General features: G+C 38.0%; 1 long non-coding RNA gene across 1 annotated transcript in view; it reads right to left on the bottom strand.

Moving 5' to 3' along the window:
• Positions 1-1,465: 1,465 nt before the first annotated feature.
• The window catches only part of LOC145503533 (uncharacterized), a 289,346-nt gene continuing 270,092 nt past the window's right edge, over positions 1,466-20,719 (bottom strand). The window contains exon 6 of the long non-coding RNA XR_014051546.1: positions 1,466-3,620. This is a non-coding gene — a long non-coding RNA (uncharacterized LOC145503533). The remainder of the gene's footprint in view (positions 3,621-20,719) is intronic.

The following is a 20,719-nucleotide window of genomic DNA, read 5'->3' as shown; positions in this document are numbered from 1 at the left end:
TCCTTTTGCAGCATACACAAATTTCAAATCGCTATGCTGTACACCTGGAATTAATATAATGTTTTATGTCAACTATACCCTAACTTGCTCACGTGAATTCTCTAATGAAAATTTACCTCTGATGTCTGAACCAGCAAGAAAACTGTTTTATCAACCAAATACAGCACCCATGTCTTATTCATCTTTGTACCCTCAATGTCCAGAGAAGCTTCTAGCACATACTTGGCAAACACTGGCTGACCTAAGTGAAAGATTAAAATGTATTCAAGGACTAACCTTCAAATGCATTCCTTCATATCAGGCATTATCAGAAGCACAGGTTCTCTGCACATTTTTTCCACATCTGCAATAACGTTTCTGTACCCAGTGATTTTGCAGAAAGCAAGCCTGAAGAGATTCCCAACCTAAGGTGTTCAAAAATAGAAGAAAAATGAGACTTGAGGAAAATGAGGAAAAATGAGACTTATTATTTGGCATTCATTCACTTCATGTATGTGCAATAGAACTCTTTGAATTTATATAATATTTAGGAAGTTGCTCAAACAGGATCTAGTTAAAAGCACAATTTCACACTGAAACCCCACATGGATAGTTGTGGAACTGGGCTAGAATTTACCTCTCATTCTGACCTTTCCTGAAGCCAAGTTGCAACAGTATGGCTTAAAAATCCAAGGAGAGCTTTACACTGGTAACTTGAAAGGTATATAGAAATTATAGGCAACAATAGGTTCTCAGGGATCATTTAGCCTAAGTGGTTATATCAGAAACACGTTAGAAGGGAGTGTGCGTGTAAGAGCTCTGAGAAAAGAAAGAAAAAAGGAGTAAGAGAAAGAAACAGTCCTCAGAAGTTTAGGCTTATGAGAAAGTTCAAAAAGCAAAAGAGGAGATTAGCAACTTTGTTATTGTCTAGTGTACATTCAACATACATATATTAATAGCTACATCATTGATTGGGTGAGGGTAAGGGGTTGTTGGTGAAAATGAAGAAAGGAATTCCTAACGCCAACCTTATTGCTGTTAACTTGATAAACACTGTCTGAAGGAGCTCTATATAATTCTTTAAGTAGATTTTGTGGTTTCCCCTTATTGGTATCATATGGTTAGTTTCTTATGAGTCAGTTTCACACAAGTGGATTCCAGCTTGTTTGGGGAAAAACTCTACCTCACAGATCATACTGATCTAAACATGATCCATTTGCAATAACTGCCACATAGTAGTTGCTCAACAGAAACATTTAAGTAACAAATGTTGCTGAAATAACATTTCTCTTCTCTAGGCATAATCGGGAAAGTTATTCTCATTACTTCTCAATTGAACTATAATTTTCTATCTTGTACATTTCCATCATAATAAACTGCATTCACTTTAGTGTCTTTTGCACATCTGAAGGCTCCTGTCCTTCAGATCTTGTCATCTTGAATCATCATAAGGAATATATACCTTAGAAACAGGGACTATATCTCCTTTTTCTTTTTATGACCCATTAGTTTGGATAATGGAGAACACAATGGCAACCCACTCCAGTACTCTTGCCTGGAAAATCCCGTGGATGGAGGAGCCTGGTAGGCTGCAGTCCATGGGGTCGCTAAGAGTCGGACACAACTGAGCGACTTCACTTTCACTTTTCCCTTTCATGCACTGGAGAAGGAAATGGCAACCCACTCCAGTATTCTTGCCTGGAGAATCCCAGGGATGGCGGAGCCTGGTGGGCTGCCGTCTATGGGGTTGCACAGAGTCGGACACGACTGAAGCGACTTAGCAGCAGCAGCAGTTTGGATAAGGCCCTTCTCTTCAAAGATGATGAAGTTTGCAGAGCAGGCAACTGGCAAAAGCCCATTTCCTCATTCCAACCATGCAGAGCCTGAGGCTTTCATGCTCTTAAATAATTCCACCTGCCATGACTGTTCTAATAGTAAGTGCTGAGTTCCACCTGAGTTAATCAGAAACTTTCTCCTTAGAGTTTGAATTCTAAAAGTAGAGACATTTTTAATGTAAAATATGTAAGATGTGGACACACATGTTCCGTATGACCAAGTTTCCAGTCACAAGGATGACCTGGTCTGAAAGAATAAGGCAAGACACAAAGAGGCAGATAATGGAAATGCTAAGAAAGATAATCCTCAAGACATTCAAATCCTTGGCTGCCATCATGTCTATGGTTCAGGCAAAACCCTGACATTCCTGTGGTTGGTTTATTTCATTCATTCAATAAATATTCAGTGTGCACTGACTATATGCCAAGCAGTTTGCTAGGCACTGAAGATGAAACTGTGAGCAAAACAGAGATGGTCTCTGCCCTGACAGAGCTGCTGAGCCACTAAATCTACATCAGCCCCCACCCCCACACCATCATCACACTTTTAGTTTGAATAACATCCAAAAGAGTGCTAATTTCAACTGTTATGAATTAAACTTCGGTGGATTTGTCTGTGACATTAAACAATTTTATGCAAAATTCATTTTTCAAACTAGGTAACCAACAAATTTGTCTTTTGATTTATGCCTGAATTGCCTAAAATTTCCCTAAAAACTAGAAAATCCTCTTCTGACTTACTCAGCACCTAAGAAATCTCAAACTTTTAATTCTTAAAAAATAAAATTCTAGTTTAAGTATAACAAGAAGCAACAGTTCTGCTTCAAGCAATATTATTTCATTTCCCTACCAACTATTCAAGAAACTGATATAGAATTTTACCTCTTGTTCTCAACCTGGGTTCTTTCAAAATAAAAAAACTCTACGCCTGTAGGTAGTGTTAGATCATATCTCCCAGGCCTTCCTAATTCTAACATTTGAAAATAATAATGATAATGACATCTATTTTTGACCTTAGGTAAAGAAAACTAGTACATCTTCTACAATGTGATCTTTGCAAACTCAGATATGAAGTTACTCACCAGCATGGGGTCTGGCAAGAGGAATGCAGATGTTTAGTCACAAAATTGTGTCTGACTCTTTTGTGACCCCATGGACTGTAGCCTTCCAGGCTCCTCTGTCCATGGGGTCTCTCCAGGAAAGAATGCAGGTGTGTGTTGCCATCTCTTTCTCCAGGTGATTTCCTGACCCAAGGATCGAACCTGTGTCCCTTGCACTGGCAGGCAGATTCCTTACCACTGAGCCACCAGGGAAGCGTGAGAAATGCAGAGGATGTGAAAAAAACATCCCTTCATCAGGACAGTGTTCTGGGATCCCCGACTGCCTGCCTCTGCCTTTCAGGCTGATGCTTCATGACGCACAACTCAGTGTGGGAGACTCCCACACCAAGCTCACCCTGAGCCCACCCTGGGACACTCAGTCTCTCACAGCCACCAAGCAGGTACCTCCAGGACTTCAATTTCACGGTCGGGGGCTGACAACCCGCTTCCTATCCCCAGCTGAGCTCTGCCTCCCCACCACCACACACAAACAAAATTAAAAACAGGACTTCTTACCAGCTGAGATCTATCACACATGGATCCTAAGCAGTGAAGGATAACTATACACTTTCCCATATTCTTTACATTCATTGCATTTCTCTCCTGTGTAATTTCTCTTGGGTGTAATATGGTTAGAATTTCTTCTGGTGGCTTTTCCACATAGATTATATTCATGGAGTTTCTCTCCAGGTTGAGTTGGTGCCTGCTGATTAAGGGGTAAGTGATAATTAAAGACTTAGCACTACCATGGAATATCACTGTAACCTTGGTGAAACCATTTAATTTCCCCAAACTTCAGTTCCCTCACCTATAAAAAGGGAGGTACCTATCTTGGTACCTATCATAGGGTCTTCGGTGATGACTAATGCAATAATATACATATTTAACACACTGACTAACATTTGGCCATAGATATTAACTATCATCATTATCATCAAAATCATCATTGTTAACAACTTAATTATCATCCTGATAGCTTACGGTGAATGGTGTCGGATTCTTAATATCCGAAGAAGATTTAGCTTCAGGATCAGGGACCAGGCTTGATCACTCAAGAGCTTTTGTTTTATTAAAGTATGAAAAGACACAGAGGAAGCTTCTGAGATAGACATCAGAAGGGGGATGGAGAGTGCCCCTCACTGCTAGTTTTAACAAGCTGTTTTATATCTGTTAGAAAGTTATTAATCAGATAAGAGAGACATCTCAAGGCTGACGGAGTTTCACCAGGTCCCTCTCCCACAATATGCATTTTTGAGATAGGATGGCACGAAGTGTATCACTTCCCAGCCATAAAACAATTAATATGAATACTGGTTTGTTGAACTATTGTCAGCCAAAAGTTAGTCTTAGGTGGAACCATTTTGAAGAAAGGCAAATTCCAAAGCACAGTCCAAAGAAAGGCAAATTCCAATACCTAGTTTCATTAACATAGCTTAAGAAAAACATTTCCATAAGAAAAACCGCATCTGTTAGCTCAAGGTTTGAGAAAAGCTCAGTTCAGGTGGAACCAGGTGTCGTCATAGCAACACAGAATTTTCAGAGACACTTGCAGCCTATTTCCTCCATTTGGAGACAGGGGTCTTTCCTGCCTGTTACCTTCAATCCTCACCTAAGACAGTCTCTCATTTTACAAATGAATAAATTAAGTTTTAGAGCAGCTTTTCTAAGCATTGTTACTAATAAACTGCAATCACTTAGAACATGAGTATTTTTAATAGTGAGTATTAGATTGATATCTAACCATTTTTATGCACATATGTATACATTTTTATATGATTCAATTTAATACTACTGTTAAGATGATTTACTTTAAAATATAAATTAGGGTACACTGAGGATTAAGTCTGTAGTAATATTCATTTTTCATTCGTATATTTGTTATGCTTGTGGTTCTCTACCCAGTGGCCCAGGCAACAGTATTTGTAAAGCTCCCCAAGTGATTAAAAGGTCGAGACTTCTTACACTTCCTTATGTTTAAGAGAATCACTGCTTTCTGCTTTCGCACCTGGGAGAGAAATGAAGGCCATCAACAGCCCTCCAGGAAACTTCACTGGTTTAACCCAGTGATCCTCAACCTTGGGACTGATTAGAATTACCTGGGGAGGACTTAAAGAACAGACCCCAACCAAGACCACGTAAATCATATGGACTATAAGTTATTAAGTTTGTCAGCTACCTCACTTCTAAAACAAACAAGCTGCATTATTCCCAACAGCCATGATATGAAGCAACTTTTTTCTTTCTTTTTTGCCACAAAGAGTAAGGTGAAGTACTTACTATGCTGACTTTAAGTTTAAATCATGATTTCTGTACATCCAAAAAGAATTTTTAGCATATCTTTTGAATCTGCTGTGGACAAGTGGATGGAGCATATTCAAAATAGATGCAAGGGAGCCCTTATGCAACTGTTTAGGAAAAATCTTTTTTTTCTTCTATGTACAAATAGGGGTTCATTATTAAAGGACTTATCTCTTAAGTATCGGATGACAATGACCCTGTAAAAAAAAGCAGAGGAAATATAACCCTATCATATTGATATGACTGTTCATGTGGCTTAAACCTTTCAAAAAACTAAGATCATGGCATCCAGTCCCACCACTTCATGGCAAATAGATGGGGAAACAATGGAAATAGTGACAAACTTTATTTTCTTGGGCTCCAAAATCATTGCAGATGGTGACTGTAGCCATGAAATTAAAAGACAAGCACATGCTCCTTGGAAGAAAAGCTATGACAAACCTAGACAGCACATTGAAAAGTAAAGACATTATTTGCCAACAAATGTCCACCTAGCCAAAGCCATGCTTTTTCCAGTAGTCAAGTATGGATGTGAGAGTTGGGCTATAAAGAAGGCTGAGCGCCGAAGAATTGATGCTTTTGAATGGTGGTGTTGGAGAAGACTCTTGAGACTCCCTTGGACTGCAAGGATATCAAACCAGTCAATTCTACAGGAAATCAGTGCTGAATATTCATTGGAAAGACTGATGCTGAAGCTGAAACTCCAATACTTCGGCCACCTGATGTGAAGAGCCGACTCATTGGAAAAGACCCTGATGCTGGGAAAGATTGAAGGCAGGAGGAGAAGGGGACGACAGAGGATGAGATGGTTGGATGGCATCACCAACTTGATGGACATGAGTTCGAGCAAGCTCTGAGAGTTGGTGATGGATGGGGAAGCCTGGCATGCTGCAGTCCATGGGGTTGCAAGAGCTGGACACGACTGAGTGACAGAACTGAACTGTCTTTAAAGATTCTGTTTTATCCATAATTGATTTTAGCATCAAGTTAAAAACTAAATGATTACTTCTAAGTCCTGGATACAGTTCATCTTTTCACCATTACATAGCAGTTTCAAAATTTGGTGTTAGGGCTTCCCTGATATCTCAGTTGGTAAAGAATCCACATGCAATGCGGGAGATCTGGGTTCTATCCCTGGGTTGGGAAGATCCCCTGGAGAAGGGAAAGGTTTCCCTACCCAACCCAGTACTCTCGCCTGGAGAATTCCATGGATAGTCCATGGGGTCACAAAGAGTAGGACACAACTGAGTGACTTTCACTTTACCCTCCTTACAACAGTTTCAAAATTTTGTGTCCTTGTTTGTTTTTTTGTTGTTGTTTGTTGCTTGTTTAAATTGGGGTTCATTAAGGAAAATGTTTTTGCTTTGGCTCCATCCCATCATTCCTTCTGGAGTTATTTCTCCGCTGATCTCCATTAGCATATTGGGCACCTACTGACCTGGGGAGTTCATCTTTCAGTGTCCTATCCTTTTGCCTTTTCATACTGTTCATGGGGTTCTCAAGGCAAGAATACTGAAGTGGTTTGCCATGCCCATCTCCAGTGGACCACAATCTGTCAGACCTCTCCACCATGACCATCCGTCTTGGGTGGCCCCACACGGCATGGCTTAGTTTCTTTGAGATAGACAAGGCTGTGGTCCGTGTGATCAGATTAGCTAGTTTTCTGTAGTTTTAGTTTTAGTGTGTCTGCCCTCTGATGCCCTCTCGCAACACTTACCGTCTTACTTGGGTTTCTCTTACCTTGGGCCTTGGGTAATTCCTCTTGCCGCCGCCACCGCCGCCGCCGGCCCCAGCCCCCGGCCTGGCCTAGCCCCTCTCGGCTGCCGCCCCCGGCCCCCGGCCCGGCCTAGCCACTGTCGGCCGCAGCCCCCAGCTCCCGGGCCCCGGCCCGATGGACAGAGAGGCCTGGCGTGCTGCAATTCATGGGGTCGCAGAGAGTCAGACACAACTGAGCGACTGAACTGAACTGAACTGAACTGAACTGAAGGAAAATGTGCATATGAAATACTTTTTAAAGCTCTCCAGAGATCAACTTTATCAAAATCAATGTTGATACTCCTTTAGAGCTAACCAAGCCTTCATGAACTTTTTATAGGAGAGAGAACCTCTGATATTGACAAGAGTGTAAACCACCATGAAGATTAGGCTCTAACAACAGTTTTCTGCTTTCTTTCTGCAAGACAACACTTTGCTCCATTTTTTTTTTTTAATAGTACTAAATGTTTCCTAATGTAATACTGGGTGTCCCAGGTGGAACAGTGGTAAAGAATCCGCCTGCCAACGCTGGAGACCCAGGAGACGTGGGTTCGATCCTTGAGTCAGAAAGATCCCCTGAAGTAGGAAATGGCAACCCACTTCAGTATTCTTGCCTCGGAAACCGCATGCACAGAGAAGCCTGCCAGGCTACAGTCCATGGGGTTGCAGAGTCGGATACAACTGAGCGCGTGAACACACACACAATGTACTATCAGGGGATGCAGAAGAGTCAGGGGAGGGAAAAGGCAGTAGATTCTGGCCTACAACATTTTTAGACAGCAGCAATTTATTTTCTCCATAGTTCTCATCCCACACTCTGATAAAGTTAGAATATTGTTATTAGACTTGTTATTGATCCAACAGGCATTGAATGACTTTGGAATGAACAAAATAGACATAACATTTTTTATGTAAGCCTAAATGATACTTAGTAATTGCTTTACTGACACATATTTATTTTTATGAGTCTTTAAATTCTGTGATATAAGTCATTTCACCAAAAGTTCTTAGGCACTAGAGGTAATCTCTGACTTTTTTTCTTTTTTCTTTTTGGCAGGGAAAGGAATGTGACTAAAATAGTTCTCCCCATCTCTGAGTGCAACAAGTATGCATACTCTATTTCACTTACTCATTTTTAAAAGGTGATCTATTTATTATCTTTCCTTGACTTGAGAGTTAGGAATCAATAGGCAAGTGATTGGAAAAACATCAGTGATATAGGGACTTGAACTGAAATGAGTGCTGTGAAGCAATCTAAAAATAATCAAACTAATGTCGGTTTTCTAATTCAAATGCAACCTTTACTCACTGCTTTATGATTAAAATGTTCCTTTGAAACTAATTTTTTTCATCTTTGCAGGATGATTGATGGTTAGGCTTTTATTTGTAGTCTGCCTAAATTACAAGTTTACATATCACTGACGACCCTCTGCAATAGTGACACTTTTATTGATGAAACTCAATGTCGTATTAAGAAATAGGATATAGATGGGAAACAGTGGAAACAGTGTCAGACTTTATTTTTTTGGGCTCCAAAATCACTGCTGATGGTGATTGCAGCCATGAAATTAAAAGACGCTTACTCCTTGGAAAGAAGGTTATGGCCAACCTAGATAGCATATTGAAAAGCAGAGATATTACTCTGCCAACAAAGGTCCGTCTAGTCAAGGCTATGGTTTTTCCAGTGGTCATGTATGGGTGTGAGAGTTGGACAGTGAAGAAAGCTGAGTGCCGAAGAATTGATGCTGTTGAACTGTGGTGTTGGAGAAGACTCTTGAGAGTCCCTTGGACTGCAAGGAGATGCAACCAGTCCATCCTAAAGGAGATCAGTCCTGGGTGTTCATTGGAAGGACTGATGTTGAAGCTGAAACTCCAATACTTTGGCCACCTCATGCGAAGAGTTGACTCATTGGAAAAGATCCTGATGCTGGGAAGGATTGGGGGCAGGAGGAGAAGGGGACGACAGAGGATGAGATGGTTGGATGGCATTACCGACTTGATGGACATGGGTTTGGGTCAGCTCCGGGAGTTGGTGATGGACAGGGAGGCCTGGAGTGCTGCGATTCACGGGGTCGCAAAGAGTCGGACACGACTGAGCGACTGAACTGAACTGATTATGTGTATATAAATTGGTAAATGAAAGAAACAAGTGACTTTGATGGAATAATCTAAAACAAACAATTTTTTCAAAGATGAAGCAGAAAGAGCATCCCTTTGTGACTGCTAAGTTTAATGAAACAGGTTCACACCCTCCAAACAGTACAGGGAGTAAATAAAAGCATTTGCCTTGTTCCCCAAATGTGTCCCTGTTTTACTACTTACTTGAAGCTTTCCTAGCACCTCAGTTTCCCCACAGTCTCCACCCACATACACACTTACAGATCACCCCTTTATTGACTTCATACCTTAGGCCTAATTTTCCACTCAACTTTTCTTCAGCTATCCAGATGAGACTCATTGTTTGGACTCTTACAGGAACCAAGTTCCATCTGTTCTGAGGACCAGACTGTTGCCACAAACAAAAGAGTGTTTTCCTAACTTCAGGGGAAACATGGGCTGAATCGTCCCATCCCACTCACTCAGGTTACAGGGGATCACAGTTGATTATTTGAGTTTGTAAGGAACATAACTAGAAAGGTCAGGAAGACACAAGAAAGAAGAAACATGAGCTAAAGAAAGGAACAAATAAATTATGAACATATATTTAGGACTAGTAAACCCATCATGGCAGGTTTAATTTTTACTGCAAACAAAAAGGACATGAAAGAATTTGGAGAAGATACAAAGGCTCACGATATTTCACTGTTTTTTCTGAAAACATTTTCTGAATGTAATCTTTCCAATTACATTTGGAAAAAGAGAAATTATCTCATTACATATCTACTTTTTAAGTTCAATACCTTCCAGACCCTTCCCAAGCAAAACCAGCTAAGGATTCTGAGAGTCATACTTCCCTTATTCAGTCTTCTGTGTGTGTGTGTGTGTGAGCGCAGTCATGTCCAACTCATGGACCCCATGGACTGTAGCCCGCCAGGCTCCTCTGTCCATGGAATTCTCCAGGCAAGAATACTGGAGCAGGTTGCCATTTCCTTCTCCATTATTCAATATTATTTACATTATTTCATATCATGTTATCTATACTGATTATTGAATAAGTGCAAAGGAACATTTATAATATATGCAATAAATATATGAATCTCCAAGCTGCTACCTGTTCGGGGCTTAAAAGCTAAACTATGGCCAGTATCTTGAGGTCCTGTGTGCTCACATGTGAGCTCCCACCTGCTGTATGTCTCACAGACTTGCTACCACAAATTTTGTGTTTATTAGTTCCATATGTCTCTTTGTGGTTTTATCACATATGGTTGTATAATAGAATAACACAATATTTATTTTGTATTATTTACACTTTATTTAAATGCCATAATTCTTCTGAAGATCGTCTATTTACTTTAAAATGATGATTCATACAGGTTGACTTATGTCACTGAAATTCATTAGTTATCAGTTCTGCATTGTTCTACCATAGAATAAGCCAACTGTCAGCTCAGTTGAACTTTTGGGTTGCTTAAAATTTTTGCAATTACAAACACTGCAGATACAAACATTCTTGGCTCACATGTGCAAGAGTTTCTCTTAGGCATGTGCCTGGAAGGGAAAACTCTGGGCCATGGGATTAGCGCACATCTTTAAGTTTACAAGGTAATATCGAGTGGTTTTCCAAAGAGGTTTTATCAACATATTCAGTATGTCAATTACTGAAAGACATGGGTTAAAATATTCCACTGTGACAGAGAATTTAACAAATTCTACTTGTATTTTTGTCATATGTGTGTGTGTCTTTGTTAAGGTCATAAACATTTCAAACTCTTACAACTTGCTAGAGACTTGAAACTATTAAGTTATAATTTTTTATGTCTCTCACAGTGTATCATTTGAACTTTGTGTCTTAAAGTTTACTTGGTGTGCTATTAATATAGCTTCTTTATAATTTATTTGGTATTACCCTCCTATATCACTTTTCCAAAATTTTACTTCCAATATCATGCCTTAATACGTCAGGTTTGTATCTTAAAAACTGGATTTTATATATAATCTGGATTTTATATATAATCTGAAATATTTGATTTTTAACTGAAATTTTTAATCAATGTACAATTACTATCATTTCCTCCTTTCCAATCTTATTCCTTTAATTTATTTTTAAATATTTTATTTATTTCTGTCTTCCCTCCTTTTTATCTCTTGCTCAGTTTTGCCAAATGTTTTTATTTTTAATTCAATTCTTTGTTGATTATCTCTACTGTGTCTTTGTTTTCTAGTTCATCAATCTTTTTTTATGTCACCTCCATTATTTTCTTCCTCCAACTTTCTTTAGATTAATGTTGCTGTTCTTTTGTGAATATCTTAAGTTGTATATTTAGTTCACTAATTTTCAACTTTTATTTTTCTCTAATATAAGCACTTAAAACTAAAAGTTCTTCTCACAAGATTATTTGTGCTGCTTTCCTCAATTTTTATATCAAATATTTTTATTTTCTTTCAGTTCTTAGCATTTATCTTTAATATCCATTATAATTTTTCTTGGTTTATGATTTAGAAATTTATTTTAATTCCCAAATATTAAGAACATTTTTATTTATCCTTCATTTTTAAGCTCTGACTTAATTACATTGTGGTCTGAGGTTTTAGCCAGAACAACAACTACAAAATTTGATGAAAAATTGCTTCATTGCCCAGTACATAATGATTTTTTATAAATGCCCCATTTATAAAACCTTGAGAAGAATGTGTATTCTTTAATGTTAGATACAGAATATTCTTTAATGTTGGATACAGACTCTGTATACATCCATTTAGTCAGGTTTGTACCTATCTAACCTTATAAAATTTTGCTTATCTTTTTGTCTATAGTCCTATCAATAATGGGCGAAATTATGGAATCTCTCACTATGATGATTTTATTAGTTGCACACTGGTGGCTCAGCTGGTAAAGAATCTGCCTGCAATGCGGGAGACCAGGGTCCACTCCCTGGGTTAGGAAGATCCCCTGGAAAAGGGAACAGCTACCCACTCCAGTATTCTGGCCTGGAGAATTCCATGGACTATACAGTCCATGGAGTTGCTAAGAACCAGACACGACTGAGTGACTTTCACTTCAGTTCTATTTAGAATTGTTGTATTTTCTTAGTTAAACAAAACCTTTCTCATTGGTTTGTGACCTTCTTTATACATAAGCTTTTCTGCCTTAAAATTCTTTTTTTTTTTTTGGTATTAATATATCCACACCGGAGAAGGCAATGGCACCCCACTCTAGTACTCTTGCCTGGAAAATCCCATGGATGGAGGAGTCTGGTAGGCTGCAGTCCATGGGGTCGCGAAGAGTGGAACCTGACTGAGCAACTTCACTTTCACTTTTCATTTTCATGCATTGGAGAAGGAAACAGCAACCCACTCCAGTGTTCTTGCCTGGAGAATCCCAGAGACACGGGAGCCTGGTGGGCTGCCATCTCTGGGGTTGCATAGAGTTGGACACGACTGAAGCGACTTAGCAGCAGCAGCAGCACATCCACACCAGATTTCTTTCATTAGTAGTTGCCTGATAAAATTTTCTCCACCCTTTTACTTTCAAACCTTATGTGTCCTTATACTATAGATGTGTTTTTTAGAAATAACATTTATCTTAATGATTTATAGATTTGCAATCTGTCATTCTACTGATGAGTTGTCTATTTACATTTATTATAACTGCTGACATATTTGAACTTCCTACTCCATTTTTTACTTTTTATTCATCTCACTTGTCCCCTTCCTTTTTCCCATCTTCTTCTATTCTATTGAGTTTCTGGCTTCTTTTTTTTTCTTTAATGGACGTTTTTCTCATATATTGATTTGGAATTTATACACTCTTTCTATTCTTTTAGTGATTACCTAACAAGGTCTAACAGTAAACTACAGATAAAAGGATTTACAATAAATTACTACAATAAAAGGATTTAAAACACATTAGCACTGATCATATCCTTTCCAATTTATATACTAGTAGACACTATTGTAGTATTTTTATTCAAACAATGTCTGTTTGCATTGTTCAACATTTTTTTTTTCTTTTACTTCTATGATTGTTTTTGCTTTCTCTTAAAATGGCCTTAAGATTTTTGGAGGTTTTAAGAGAACAAATTTTCTGGCAGTATGCATCATCTTTTTTTAAACTTCAAATGTCTTTTTTAGAATATATTTTACACCATGTTTAATTTCTCTCAGCAGAAGTATTATTTCGAGTAGCTGGTCCTTAATCCCTGCCAGAAATAGAAAAGCAAGTCACAAAAATCTTTACGTATTGATAAAATAGGACCTAAAGAAATAAATTGGGAAAATAGAATTTTTATAGTAATAATTGTCAATCTTTCATATAAAAAAAGATGATCCACCATTAGTAGAATTTGTGTTTTGAATAGAATGATGTGTACAGCTCTAGCCCTATTTCATGCCCTGTTTCCCAGGTGGTGGCTGGCACACATTCTTGAGCTGGCAGAGGAAAATTGAGCCCATGACCTTGAAACAGAGCCCAGGTAATTGGCTCCATATGAACACTAAAGCTATGGCTTTGGCTTCCTTAGCTGCATGTACTGACCAACTGTGCCAACCCACTAAGTTGACCACGCTGATGAATTATTCACACTGAAGGTGGATTTTTATCCTTAACTTCAACCATAGTAAGGATGCATATGCAGAAATATAGCTGATAAGTGTAGATAGAAGGACTAACTCAGAAAAATACCATTTTTATAATCAATGTAATAAGAGACAAGGATCATCGTTAGAGGCCAAAACCACTGGGTGAAAGGTTTGGAGGTTAACAAGATATTCACACAACCTCCCATCTAATTCTACAGATTACATATTAAATACAAGATTACTAATCAGGGGGAAATATTTTTGAAGCTCAGAATGTAGAACATTCTACAAGAGAATAGGTATACGCTCTTCAGAAAAAGATAACATCATTAAAAACAAACAAGACATATAATGGAATATTACTCAGCCATGAAAAGGAATGAATTTGAGGCAGTGGCAGTGAGGTGGATGAAGCTAGAGTTTGTTATACAGAGTGAAGTAAGTCTGAAAGAGAAAAACAAATATTGTATATTAACACATATATATGGAATCTAGAAAAATGGTTCTGATGAACCTATTTGCAGGGAAGAAATAGAGATGCAGACATACAGAATGGACTTGTGGACACAGTGAGGGAAAGAGAGGGTGGGACAAATTGAGAAAGTGGCATCGACATATATACACTATCATGTGTAAAATACATAGCTAGTGGGAAGCTGCTATATAACACAGGAAGCTGAGCCACTGTGTGATGACCTTAGGGGTGGAATGGGAGGAAGGGGTGGGGGGATCTAGTGGGAGGGGATATATATAATTATGATTGATTAGCATTGTTGTATGGCAGAAACCAACACAACAGTGCAAAGCAGTCTTTCTCCAGTTAAAAAAAAATTTTAAAAGAAAGGTATCCTCTTAATATAAAGGGTGCTTCAGTAGAAAAAAGTTTTTTATTAATTATCTATTCAATGTCCTATTTTGTCATTAAGAGTTTTCATGAAACAATTGAGAAAAATAAACAAGAAAAAGGCAATCAGAGTGTTCTGGGTTAAGAGACTAACATGACATAACGACCAAATGTAATGTAAGAAATTGGAACAGTTCTTGAATTTTTAAAGGTAGCTTTAAAAGACATTCTCCCAGTTGAACATGAATGATACACTAGGGAATATTATTGAGTGCTAATTTTAGGAGTGAGATTGGTATTGTAGGAGAATGTTCTTTTTCTTATGATTTACAAGCAGAAGTAGTTAAGTGTGAAGTGTAGTGATAGCTGCAACTTAAGAGTGACACAGATAGAGATGGATAGATAGGTAGATGATAGACAGTGATTGATTGACACATGAGTGGATGGGGTGGGAGGGCAGGGGAAAGCAAATGCGGTAAATGTTTGCAATTAAATGAAAGATCTATGTGTCCATTTTCTTTGCTCTTAAAATTTGTCAAAATAAAAAGTTGGGGGAAATAATGTAGAAAATCACCCATTCTCTTTCTTTCCTTCACTGAAATGTAGCCTAAGAGATTTAGGTGGAATCCATTGCATAGTGAAAGCTGATAAACACTGAAACAAATGTTTGAACAAGTTGTGGCATCTCCTTGTGGGAGAATGATTAAAAACATAGCGTGCAATTATCTGGCATGACTTGATGTTATTGTAATCACTAAACTAAATTTTTAGCTGAAAGCTAACACCTAAATGGTGAAGGCCCCTAAATGGAGCTAACACCTAAATGGAGAAGGCAATGGCACCCCACTCCAGTACTCTTGCCTGGAAAATCCCATGGATGGAGGAGCCTGGTAGGCTACAGTCCATGGGGTCGCTAAGAGTCGGACACGACTGAGCGGCTTCACTTTCACTTTTCCCTTTCATGCACTGGAGAAGGAAATGGCAACCCACTCCAGTATTCTTGCCTGGAGAATCCCAGGGATGGCGGAGCCTGGTGGGCTGCCGTCTATGGGGTCGCACAGAGTCGGACACGACTGAAGCGACTTAGCAGCAACACCTAAATATCCTCTCTGGATTAGGAATTTCTGATCATTAATTTACTTCAGGAACACTTATTATCTTATAATTATCTGAGAATTCAAAAAAAATTACAGCAAAATAACATTATTGAGGGTCTGTGAAACTACATTCAGAATTCAAAATGTGATTCAGCACACACTGATGCAATAGACTCCTGATAGTTAAATTGTTTTAAGATTTAAAATCTCTCGGAGTATTTTAAGCTAGTAGTCAATTGTGCTACCAATGGATTAGGGAAGTAATATTTTCCCCAAATCAAAAATCAGTTTCTGGCCAATCTGTATTGTTGAATCATTTCATGCTAAAGGCATTGTTAGCTTAGAAAGTGTGTTTTAGTATACACTTTATGCTGTTTTATACAAACTTGAAAACTTTAAGGTTGACTGTAAGATTAATTTTTACTCTGCATATTGGTAGCATGTTAGGGATCATAAAAGCTATTAGGGGAAATAAATATTGTACAAACATACAATATTGTGACACAAGGAGGTGGTTATAAAGGAAATTATGACACATAATACAAATTTAAATGAATGTTGATTTATAATTTTGTAAATTCTTTCTCATCTGCATTAAATATAAACATGTCATTCCTATAACCACTAAAAAAAAAGCTGTAATGATTAAAACACCTGATGCTTTAAATAATCTACAAAATATTCAGGCTTCCCTGGTAGCTCAGCTGGTAAAGAATCCACCTGCAATGCAGGAGACTCCAGTTCAATTCCTGGGTCAGAAAGATCCGCTATGTACCATTCAGGTAGTATACAACTTGAAATTATAAAGTCTTAAACAAGCAATCTTGCCTAAATATTGAATTATTTACATAATAAAGAAAAAAAACAATTATTTCACCAAGTGATAATTTGTTTGTGACACATTTTAAATGGTCTATGGAGACCGTTACTCAAGGTTCAAAAGGAACACTTTATCCATCAAATGCCTACATCACCTAAGGAACTTCTGATTTTCTCAAATATTTATAAGGTTGAAGATCTTTCTTGTTAACTAACACTTTTATAATCAAGAGCTTCTTTCTTCTGTTTATACACATTATCCTTCATTATATTTAATACCATTTTTCTTGTTTAAACTGAGTAGGTCAAAATATATACTGATATAATATATTGTCCAGTCACTCAATCATATCCGACTATTTGTGACCCCATGGACTGCAGCACGCCAGGCTTCCCTATCCATCACCAACTCCTGGACCTTGCTCAAACTCATCCATCAAGTCAGTGATGCCATCCAACCATCTCGTCCTCTGTCGTCCCCTTCTTCTGCCTTCAATCTTTCCTAGCAGCAGGGTCTTTTCTAATGAGTTTGCTCTTCACATCAGGTGGCCAAAGTACTGGAGTTTCAGCTTCAGCATCAGTCTTTCCAATGAATATTCAGGACTGAATTTCCTTTAGGATTGACTGACTTGATCCCCTTGCAGTCCAAGGGACTCTCAAGAGTCTTCTCCAACACCACAGTTCAAAAGCATCAATTCTTTGGTGCTCAGCCTTCTTTATGGTTCAACTCTCACATCCATACGTGACTACAGGAAAAACCATAGCTTTGACTATATGGATCTTTGTTGTCAAAGTAATATCTCTGCTTTCTAATATGCTATCTAGGCTTGTCATAGATTTTCTTCCAAGGAGCAAGTGTCTTTTAATTTCACGCAGTCACCATCTGCAATGATTTTGGAGCCCAAGAAACTATATAGTATAGTCAAGTCTTACCAATAAACCAAGTTATTTTAACTTCCTCTAAAATGACTCATCTTACATACGGTTTATTGCTTCTCTCTGTCTTTCTTGTAGTGGAATGACTGGTTGAGCTGGGAACAACTCTTATATATATAGTTCAGTGGTTTTCAATATGAACTCTGTGAAGTCTTCATGATTTTCACTGACATATCTTCTCTGCCTCCCAATCATCAATCCAGGAAGCTTCCCAGAAGGCTAACATTTATAAAAACTTGAGGTCTTCATTTCAGGCCCATGTATTTGGTTATTTCCTTTTGTGTAGTTCTTAATCTTTTCATTATCTTTTTTCCCTGTGACCATTAATGCCATAGTTTCTGAAAAAGCCATCAGATTTACAGACTGTAAAATTGGTCATATTGATAGTCCCCCTAAATTTGTAGTTTTCAAATGACATACCGACATAAAAGTAATTACAGCAAAATTTATTATGTAATTTATGTCCCAGATGTTGCAGTTTGGTTATTTAGAATGGCTTGGGTGAAATAAACAAGAGTAAAAAGTACCAAAAAAGAAAATTATAGCTCTGTTGCTTATAAGAAAAGTTTCACAAGAGTAATAACTCATTTTTAAAACATAAAATTTTCTATTTGTTTTTTTATTTTAATTCATTTTTGAGCAAATAATATAGTCACAAAGTTCAAAACTCAAAAAAGTATGAAAATGCCCATAGTGACAGCCACTCCCCCACTCTGGCCCTCTGTCTGTGCAGCCCCTTCCACAACTTCAAACAGGATGATTGGCTATTATAAGTAACTGTGTGCGTGAGTCCGACCAAAAAATGTTTAAATACACAAAAACCAAATACTAATATGAATTTACCTATCCCCTTCCATTTTGTACACATGTAAATATTCTATACATGCTAGTTACAAACTTGCTTTTTTTTTTTTGCCTAATATACCTTGGAATATTTATTAAACTTGTCACCTGGTATGTGCTGGACCGGAGAAGGCAATGGCACCCCACTCCAGTACTCTTGCCTGGAAAATCCCATGGATGGAGGAGCCTGGTAGGCTACAGCCCACGGGGTCGCTAAGAGTCGGACACGACTGAGCAACTTCACTTTCACTTTTCCCTTTCATGCACTGGAGAAGGAAATGGCAACCCACTCCAGTATTCTTGCCTGGAGAATCCCAGGGATGGCGGAGCCTGGTGGGCTGCCTTCTATGGGGTTGCACAGAGTCGGACACGACTGAAGCGACTTAGCAGTAGCAGTAGCATGTGCTGGACACCCTTACAGGGAGCATTAAGTTGAACTACACAAATATCCTACTTTTAATTGTCATCAAGGCATTCTTCTAGAAATTGTCGTAAACTAAGTCATTGATTGGACCACATTTCTCCATATTAACAATACTGTAACTGGAGGATTGCATCTCTGACTAATGACCAACATCAAATAAATTATAGCTATGACCAAAATATATTATTAAGTCAAAGACAGAAAAGAAACTTTTAAATTAGTATTAAATAGTTGATATTTCCCCAAATCATAAATTATACACATATAGATACAAATTTCAAACGATTATATAAGCCTCAGTGCATGTAAACAGCAATATATATGCTTTTACCATAAACTTTACCTATCTAAAAATATGCTCATGACAAATACATTTGATATTTTTCTTGTCTTCTTAGAATTTTTAAGGGTGATATATTTGGGGGGCATGATTTTGATGCCCAAATCCTCCTTTTCATGTAGTCACATGGTACATTTTCCCTTGTTAAATATCTTGTAATACACAGAAGAATTCAAAATCATTTCTCTGATACCATTCTTTTCAAGAATAATCATTGACTACTTGCCACATTTGTCTCAACTGGCTCTTTTTTAAAAATAAGATATCTCTAGCTCAGTGCTTCAGTTCAGTTCAGTCGCTCAGTTGTGTCCGACTCTTTGAGACACCATGGACTGTAGCCCACCAGATTTCTCTGTCCATGGGGCTCTCCAGGCAAGAATAATGAAGTGGGGTGCCATGCCCCCCTCCAGAGAATCTTCCCTCCCCAGGGATCAAACCCAGATCTCCCACATTGTGGGCAGATTCTTTACCATCTGAGCCACCAGGGAAGCCCCCTTCCATAGTTCTTCCCCTTCCCCTCACTTTCTTCCTAAAGATAACTATTATCCTTAAGACGATATGAGGATAACCATGTTTTTGGAATTTTTACTACATGGGAATATACTGATAAACAATATAAACTATTATTATGTGCTTCACAACTTTCACATAAATATCAGCTGTTTTCAAAAAATAATAATAATCACTGAAGCATATACATATTTAAAGTCTTTTCAATAAGTTATTTAGTTTACGAGTTATTGGAAAACTCCATTAAACTGATCCTTTGTTCTTCTTTTCCTTTGTCTTTATCCCCTAAATAATAGCAATGAGAGCTTTAGAAGGAAAATGGAGTCCCACGTAAGTCTTCTCGACAGAGGATGTGAAGGGGATGGGGCCAGGCTCCTGATTACCTGCTTTGGCTGAGAGTAGAGGGAGGGGAAAAAGTGGCGAGCAAGCTTTGTGACTTCTACTATAGAAGATGTCTTTCTATTTTTTAAGACTGCCTGAATCACTGGATAGCATCTTGACCTTGGAAGAAACCTTCAAGTAAATGGACAAATATGCTTGAGTCATAAATAAAAATCTTAGGCAAAAATAGAATAAAACAGATAACTATTGATAACAAAAACCTACTGTATAACACAAGGAAGTCTACTCAGTATTCTGTAATGACCTATATGGGAAAAGAATCTGAACAAGAATAAATATTTGTATCTGTATAACTGATTCACTTTGTTGTACAGAAGAAACTAATACAACATTGTAAATCAACTATACTCCAGTACAAATTAATTTTAAATACATAAATAAATATAGAATCAATGAAGTCGTAAAAAACTATCAGGAATTGCCTATTTTAAATCTGACTCTTGGCCCGAAGTTTCTTACAGTTTTTAGTTATTTTTGTCATTTCTGTTTAAAAAAAGGCAGTCTCTTATCCAAAGCCATGGCAACACTACCTTTCACTCAAGAATACCCATTTTGATTTAATGACTTTAAATGTGGCATGAGGTGACTGTTGGTGCTGGGTAGATGTTCCCCCACAACAAGGGTCTTAAGACAATTTTCTCTTTTGTTGTACTCCCATCTCCTTTTCCTCATATCCTACCTATCCACTTGCAGAACCCACTTCACAAAAGTCTCAGTATCTTCTCACTGCTCTGGCCCTCTCCAGCTCTTTACCTAGCACCACCTTCCCCTTGATAGTTAAGAGCTCAAAAACAGCCAGCCTACTTTTCAATATCCAATTATAACCCCTCTGCTCCTGGGAAACCTCATGATTTGGGAA

Source organism: Giraffa tippelskirchi, chromosome 4, assembly GCF_054371585.1.
Source record: "Giraffa tippelskirchi isolate mGirTip1 chromosome 4, T2T-mGirTip1v1.2.pri, whole genome shotgun sequence".
NCBI lineage: Eukaryota > Metazoa > Chordata > Mammalia > Artiodactyla > Giraffidae > Giraffa > Giraffa tippelskirchi.
The sequence above is the reverse complement of the archived record's forward strand: the minus strand, read 5'-3'. Positions and strand labels throughout refer to the sequence as shown.